Source organism: Poecilia reticulata, chromosome 13 (assembly GCF_904066995.2).
Source record: "Poecilia reticulata chromosome 13, P_reticulata-male-v2, whole genome shotgun sequence".
NCBI classification, from domain to species: domain Eukaryota; kingdom Metazoa; phylum Chordata; class Actinopteri; order Cyprinodontiformes; family Poeciliidae; genus Poecilia; species Poecilia reticulata.
The window spans coordinates 24,799,354-24,806,398 of NC_088842.1; the positions used below are offsets into that span (position 1 = coordinate 24,799,354).

A 7,045-nucleotide genomic window follows, 5' to 3' on the forward strand; every position below is an offset into this window, starting at 1 on the left:
TGGTGAAATTTTAGGGTGAACCTAAAATGCACTTCAAACTTTACAGGTGAACTTAATGATATTTTTTTCTAAAGTTTTAAATTCACTTGTCCAACTGTTTCATGTTTCAATACTTTTCTCTAACGAGTTTTGACAGAGTTTGATCCACGGTTAATGTGCCAATAAATCAATAATATTTATTCATTTTTTTCAGAAAGTAGTTTTTTATTTTATTTTTATAATGCATAATTTCTACACTCTAAATGTACTACATGTACTCAAATAAAAGTATGCCACCTCAATAAAAGAGTAATTTGTTTCAGGGTTTTTGAAACATGCTTATTAAGATTGCCAATAAACATGAAGCACTGCTTTTGTTTTTCTTACAAAACAAGTAAAAAAGTAAGCACAAATGAAAATAAAGTTAATAACAGGAAGAAACACATCATTACATCACTACTTCATAACTGACCTGGTTGCTGAAATGTGCTTCTCTGAAATTAAAAGGCGTAACTTTGTATGGAAATCAGCGTTAAAAAAAAAATTGATTGGACTGTTTTTGAACCTGTGTTGTGAGTTTTGTGCTGTGTAGCTGTGATTCTAATGCTACCAGGTTAGGTTTATATATATGTGACAAGATGCCATTTATTTACCCAGAGATCTCATCAGAAAAATAGTTGAGGTGCATTCCTCAAGTCATGCTGGTAATGATGCAGCTTTATCTGAACCTCTCTAAAGAAAAGCCTTTGGGAGACTGGACGACGTGCATTTTTTATATTTCCTGTGGACTTCAGTGAAATTAATTAACTTAATGGCTTGAATTTTCAAGCCGGAAAACGGCCGCAGTTCTTCGCAGTTCTTCGCCGCAGTCACGGTGAATTCGTCTTCGTTTCTGTCTTTTCCAACTTGTTGTTGAAATGCTGAGGTTCATCTCTTTCTCTACTTTTAGCAGTGATTCTTCCAGACAAGCTGTACAGATGCAAATTAGCTTTTGGCTTACGTTTCCATAGTAACACTCATTAGGTAAAGGCTTGACTCCAGAGTGTTTGAGCAGAAGAGAAAAAAAAAAAACTTTCCACACTGAAAGAAACACGTTAGTTAGCCAACAATCGCGCCAATTTTCTGCTTCTATTGTTGGTGCTGACAGATTGTGTGAGTGTGTTTGATTGTGTGACCGTTGACAAGACGTGTCCGACACCCAACTGGTAATAACCGTGGAATAACACGGAAATGCTGGAAGAAAGCCTCGTGATAACAGCGCAGGGTTTGCAACAGAAATAATTATTGGAATCTGGCGCTTTATACAAGCAGCACGTAATGAGAAGCTGCTGGAGATCAAATGCTAATGGTCTCAGAGATGACGCCGAAAAAGGTCAGAGTCAATATCATAACACAGAGGGAAAGTTGTGGTTTTTGTATTAAGCTTCAGCAGAGTTTGATAGTATCTCTAGCTCATTTTCTGCTTGTTTGATTCTTGAGCCTGGATTATTATAGGATAGAATATTAGATGTGCAGTTGCAAAACATCCCTCTTCTGCTGTTAATGCTTTACTTTTCATCACCTTACAAAGTACTTAAACATCAGTTCTTCTGTTTCTTTTCTGTTTACGCTCTCCTCAAATCCCCAGTTGGTCGTTGTTTATGGACACTTGTACTGAGCCAGGTTCTGCTGGAGGAGTTTTCCTCTCCACTGTCGCCACATACACGCACAGTAAGACAGATTGCTGTAAAGTCAATGCAAACGATTACATGCTCGTCCAGGAAAAGTGATTGAACATTTTTCTTACTCGGACTTTCAGACATGAAAATGCTTTAAACTAAACCAGTTCACTGAAGCTCTATGCTTGGAGCCATCAAGAGCGATGGATGACGTTTCTCTGAACCAGCTTGGAGTTAAATTTCGCAAGTTTTGCAAAGACCATTGATCTGCAAAGACCATTGTAGGAGTTGACCTTCTAAAATACTACCTCCTTCCACATGTTTAAGCAAACTATTTGACATAGTTTTGTTTTTTTGTTTGTTTTAGCAAGGACTTTCTTTCTAGATTTGCCCAGAGCAAAACTATTTATCTTGCAGACAAGTCAAGGATTCTCCGTCCTGAGCTGTGGATCTCTGCAGCTCCTCCAGAGTTAACATGGGCTTCATGGTTGCCTGTCTGATTGCTCTCCTTAAAAGACCTGCCATTTTGGGTGGATGGCCATGTGTAGGTAAGTTTGCACATGGAACTTGACGTGTCTGCTGTGTTCTTTATTTCTCATGGCGCCGTTTGTTCTCTAATGTCCTCTGAGAACAACTGGATTAATAAAGAATGCTGTTGACTGCACCTGGATTACATTAATGGGTATCAGAGTAAAGAGAGAAAAATCCAGATGCTTGCCACACTTTTAAGATTTTTATTTACCAACATTTTTGAAATCCTTTTCCTTTTTCTCCCGATCAGACTCTGCTTTGTGTTGATCTGTCACACAAAACACACAAAATCCTAACAATAAAACTCATTAAAAATCTGTGCTTGTAAAGTGACAAATGTGAAAAAGTTCAAGGAGCACAAACACCTTTTGTGCGGCTCAGTAGCTGCTTACATAGCTATTGGGTCATCAATATTACAGAGACAGATTACTGGAACTCCTCTCATATTAAAACCCCATGTGACATAAAGACATTAAATGAAACATAGGAGAGGGGAAGGCAGGAAGGAGGGTGTGAGGATGAATACAGGCAGATAGATGATGGTTTTTGACGTGACTCATTTCCGCATTCATTTGTGTGCGTGTTTGCGTGTGTTTGTGTGTGTGTGTTTGTGTGTGTGTGAGCCCTGGGGCTGCACACAGAGCCCACCACTGACTCCCACAGGGGGACATTAATGACAAACATCCTGCTCCACGGTGGAAGAGATGCTCCATGCACCGCATTTACTCCTCACTCCGCTCCCCGCTCCAGCACATCTGCACTCACCCTGCTCCCGTTTCGCAGCAAAACAGAACAAGGCGACGCGAAAGCCTTTTTCACGCTCTTCGCAAACAGCGCAGTGGCGCGTCCTCTTCAGCTTCCTCGTTGATAACAAACGAATGGTTCTCAGTGTGATTTGCTGTGCTTCTTGCTTGTAAATTATTCAGGGTTGGGTGTTTATCTTGTGTAGGAAATTAGATTTAGAGTGCGTCAACAAGCCTGTATCTGTGTCAATTTGTCTGGGAGATTGGAAGAAAAAGTCTTCCTCTGATGCTTGTCTTGTTAGAGTCATTCCCATTTATTTAATACCTGCGGGTAGCAAAGCAACAGATGACCTATATAAGCCTTCATGTTGAAAAGAGGAGGTTTTCCTTAAGGAAATAAACATGTAATTAACAAGTCAGATAGATAGATAGATAGATAGATAGATAGATAGATAGATAGATAGATAGATAGATAGATAGATAGATAGATAGATAGATAGATAGATAGATAGATAGATAGATAGATAGATAGATAGATAGAAAGAAAGAAAGAAAGAAAGAAAGAAAGAAAGAAAGAAAGAAAGAAAGAAAGAAAGAAAGAAAGAAAGAAAGAAAGAAAGAAAGAAAGAAAGGAAAAAATTATAATCCATTTCCACAAAGAATAGGATTTATTTTCTTTACCAGGGTTTCTTCCAGTGTATTATAAGCCTGACGGGCCACCAGGCTTTACTTGTGTCCCCTCCAGGCTAAGCAGGCTAAGTCTTTTTAAAATGTTTGCATTATTGAAGACTTTATAGTTGGTGTCCTTCCAACCTTTTAATAACACATAATTATCAAGTGATATTTTCAAATTTTCTGTCAACTTTAAACATTTTGTAACTCAAAAAGAAGATGAGCTGTTGGATGAATGACTGCCCTAACGCCCCAACCAGCAGAGTTTTCTGAGGGAAATCTTGTTTACCATTCTTGTACAGGTACATTTGTGAGGTCATACACTGATGTCGGATAAAAGGTCTGGTTCACACCCTCTACTCTGACTAATCCCACAAGGTTTATTATTTATTAAAGGATCCCCCCCATTAGTCTCTACTGCAGTACAGACTTCTCTTCCGGGGGTCCACATCAACATTATTATAAAAAATAATTTACAAACATTCTTAAAAAGACATAAAGGCATCTTTTAAGGCACAAAGTTAAATTTAAATCAACTGCTTCAATAACTTACAAACATGGGTCGGTATGGGTTGCGTTCAGGACTCTGTGCTGTACATTCAGGTTCCTCCACATCAAGCCAACTTAGGCTTGTTTTTATCTTGTTTTGTGCACGTTGTTGTGTTGGAACAGAAAGAGACAATCCCTAAACGCTTCCCACATAGTCTGGACCAAAACGTGTCCAGCATTAGGACAAAACGTGTCCTAATGCATCAAAGCATTAGGATTTGTTTTCATTTGAACTACAGCAGCTAATAACACACAGGCCCACAATGCAATTCCCTCACAACCAAGCTTTAAACTTGACACAGTGCAGTCAAGCAAGTGTCATTCTCTTGGTAACTGCAAAACCCCAGGCTCATCCATGATTGGTCAAACCAAAGAATATTTCTCAGTTGCTCTACGGTCCTGTAGCAGGACGCTTTCACTACATCCCGTGCATTCAGCAGCTTGGCCATCATACTAAGCTCTTTAAACACAGTTGTTCAAAACTAATCTGAAGCTGGCAACTTGGCAGAAACTACACGCCTCAGCATCCACTGACATCCCTCTGTGATTGGCCTAATACTTTGTGGATGAGTTGTTCTCCTTTCCAAACCTCTGACAGCTGACTATGGAATATTTAGTTGAGAGGATATTTCACCACAGGAATTATTCTTTTTTATAGAAGCAGTCTGCATGCCTAGCTCTTGGTTGGAAGTCATTTGAACACCAGAACTGAATTCCAGGGGTGTGCGAGTGAAAACTCTAGGTATCAGGTACTGGTGCTCAATATCTACGTTATCATTTAACGTTTAAAGGCAGGACATGAAGAGGATAAGATTGTGTCATCCTGGGTTCACTCAGGGCAACAGTTTTTCATTCCTTACTGGTTTTCTTCTTGTAGTCAGAACACAGTAGTTCTTGTAGTCAGAACACAGTATAAAATATTATAGTGCATTCTGGAAATCTCTACCTCAAAAGTCAGAGTTTAGAGCTGAGAATGGCAGAAAGTCTGGTGGATTCACTTCTTGTTCTTAGTAATCATTCTTGTCTAATTCCGCATACAAAGGCTTGCTAACTATTTAATGTTCTCAGCATTTTATGTATTCAAACACAAGAGCTGTTTCTTCATAAATAAATGTCTTTCTCTACGGTGTTAAAGGTATAATTAATATTGCTTTATCAATATACAAAATGACAGAAGTGCAAAGAAAACAACCTACTGTATATCTGCAACCTTGGCAACAGTTTAAGTGCTGCAAAATCAAGCATCACGGATGGATCTACACATCGGCTCCAGGAAGTGATCCTGCTGAATTTTATGACTTGGAACTGAGAGATTCAGATTTCTAAGGTAACAACGGACCTCACTTCCCAAATCCAAGTTGGATCTTCAGAGGCAGACTGTTCAGAAAGTAAATGAGTTTTCCATACTGAGAGACAAGGTGACGAAATGGGACGTTTTCACATTTTGTCACATTACATCCACTAACTTCAGTATAATTTTTCAGCATTTTCAATCATTTTTACAAATGCAAATCTGCAAGGTGTGACATGCTTTTGCATTCAGCTCCCTGACTCAATGTGTTGTAGAATCACATTTCACTGTGATTACAGCTGCATGTCCCTAAGGTCTGTACCAGCCTGGAGCATCTAACAGAGAACAACATTTTGCAAATTAAATTCAGTCAGATTATGTGCCTGAAGGTCAGTTTTTAATTCTTTGCACATATTTAATTGGATTAAGGCCTAGACTTTGACTAGACCTTTGTAACACATGAGTATGCCAGGATTGAAACCATTCCATTGTTGGTCTGGTTGCGAGGACTGAAGGTCAAGCCGTTTTAGCCATTCTTAACTCTGATTGGAAAAGTGCGTATCGAGTTCAATGAATTACTTCAAACAGCAAATAAACACCAGCTGGGAGTGTCCTCTTCTTCAGGAACATCAGCAACTTCAACGCCAAATCTCCTCCTTTTTTCAGACCCTTCTGTTGCATTTCCTGTTTAGTCCAGCTCTCTCGTGTCTCAAAGAAACCAAGCTCTATCAAAGTTGGACAGGCGAGGAGTGCTGAAGTAAAGCCCATAGACACTGTTCACATCAAAGCCCTTGAAACTCGTTAACTAAATTCACACTTTTATGGTGTAAAGCGAACGAAACGAATGAAGACACGAGTCGTACACTCTCGTGAATTCCCAGACAGGCTTGTTGCAGACACCGCTGGGATTGTGGGGGTTACTACGCTGTCAATACACGTACGTCACGAAGTCTGTGGATGTGTTCCCAGAAGCCATTAATGTCATTGATGATGGTGTGTCGAGCTGTCGTTTCAGTGGTTTGTGGGATTGAGAGCCTGCAGCACTGCTGATAGACTATGTTTTTGTATACGTGTGTGTGAATGACAGAGAGGGAGAGAAAGAGAAAAGAGTGTGAGGCAGGGCTGAGTCTTGCAGATGGGAGAAAATGTAAAAGATTGAACATCAATAAAAAGAATCCCAAAGCTGCCTGTTGGCAACCTGTCTCTTTTCAGACAAGATGGAAGCTGATTAAAATTGAAAAGGAAAAAGTGTTGGTGAATCACGGCTGTGGTCTGCTGGGTTTGCATCAAATCAACATGTTCTAATAGAGACTGATGGGTTTCTAAATGCTGTTCACGATCCCCTAAGGTTCGCTTATTTTTATAAACTAAAAGGCATTGGCAAGTACATGATGAGGTACTTGAGACAATCTGGTTTGTGAATAGATTCCACTAAGAAACAGAACATTCCTGAGTTATTTTAATGATTAAGTATCCATTCTAAAAATAATAAAAGCAGATTTCCAATTTTGTCTCCCATTCATTTGCCTATTTCTAAGCAGCTTCAAAAATGCCCATCAACACTGCCCTCTACTGGTGAAGCAACAAAGTTAAATTCAAATAAAGGAACAAAGAGAAACTGC

The 7,045-nt window shown here is 39.3% G+C and overlaps 1 long non-coding RNA gene across 1 annotated transcript; it reads left to right on the forward strand.

The window, feature by feature from the left end:
* Positions 1–894: 894 nt before the first annotated feature.
* Positions 895–1,895, forward strand: LOC103474926 (uncharacterized). The gene is made up of 3 exons (XR_535259.2): positions 895–1,351; positions 1,607–1,689; positions 1,778–1,895. It is a non-coding gene; the product is annotated as an uncharacterized LOC103474926 (long non-coding RNA).
* Positions 1,896–7,045: the final 5,150 nt, after the last annotated feature.